General features: G+C 35.1%; 1 pseudogene; it reads left to right on the top strand.

Annotated features, from left to right (window-relative positions):
- Positions 1–503: 503 nt before the first annotated feature.
- On the top strand, positions 504–900 carry LOC119574063 (annotated as a pseudogene).
- Positions 901–1,396: the final 496 nt, after the last annotated feature.

The following is a 1,396-nucleotide window of genomic DNA, read 5'->3' as shown; positions in this document are numbered from 1 at the left end:
GAACGGAAAGGAGGATGTAAACTTATATGCTCGTATCTTCTCCTCCACAATGGCAAATAAGATAAGAGTAATGGGGCCTTCGTGGAGTACAGAAAAAAATCGTACGAGAATATAAATGCTACTTTATTTTTGTTTAATCAGAAAAAAAACGTACATGTTAGTGTAATCATAAATTTCCATACATGGGTTTAACTTTATGTTAATTCCTTCTTTCTATTTGGTTAATACTTATCTATCATTGCACAAATTGATATATATATATATATATATATATAGATATATATATATAGATATATTTATATATATTAATACTACTTATATATATATATATAATATATATATTATATATATATATATATTATATATATATAGTATATATACATGTATATATACACACAACCACACACACACACACAACACACACAACACACACACACACACCCATATATTTATACATATCTAAATATATATATATATATATATATATATATATTTATTTATACATTCTGTTGGCTGTCGCCGTAACAGCAGAGCAGAAGAGGGAAGCTGAGCCCCATTATGGTTATGGTGGATATTATGGCATTCCTTACCGTGCTTATGGCTATGGCTACGGCGTCCCTGGGGGTCATGTGCATCTTCACGCTGTAGCTAAACGTGAAGCCAAACCCGAAGCTGAACCACATTACTACGGGGGGCTACACGTTCGGACACCTGTATGCCCCACACGCCCACTCCTACGTCCATACCCATGGCATCGGCAAGAGGGAGGCTGAGGCCGAACCAGAACCTCACTACGGAGGTTATGATTATGGCCTTTATCGACCTTATGGTTTTGGTCTCTACCGCCCATTTGGCCATGGCTATTACAGACCTTTCGGATACGGATTTTATGGATATTAACAGATGCAGTTGGTGGAGTCAGTTGGTATATGAGACGTGTCCAGTTTTGAATAGGAAATAAAGGCATACGTTCATAGTTTCTATTGCATATCTGGTTTAAGGGCCATACCTCTTGAAAAGAATTTAAGCATGGAGTTTCCTCCACAACCTTAGAGATCCGCCTTTGCCCGTTTTTTCTTACTAAAATGAAGGAGAGGAAAATGTTATTTATATATATGTCATATAAACATATACCGCGTACACATTCCATATGATATATATGTGTGTGTGTGTGTCTCTGTGTGTGTGTGTGCACACACATATATTATATATATATATATATATAAAATTATATTTTCTATTTTATATATAATTTTTTATAAATAGGGAATATGATAATATAACATACACATACATGCACATACTACTTTAACCCCACCCCAACGCACACACACAAACACACAACACAAAACACACACCCCACACACAACACCACACCAAACATAAGACACACACA

This window comes from Penaeus monodon, chromosome 6 (assembly GCF_015228065.2).
Source record: "Penaeus monodon isolate SGIC_2016 chromosome 6, NSTDA_Pmon_1, whole genome shotgun sequence".
Taxonomy (NCBI): Eukaryota; Metazoa; Arthropoda; class Malacostraca; order Decapoda; family Penaeidae; genus Penaeus; species Penaeus monodon.
Note: the sequence above shows the minus strand (reverse complement) of the source record. Positions and strands in the feature narration are given on the sequence as shown.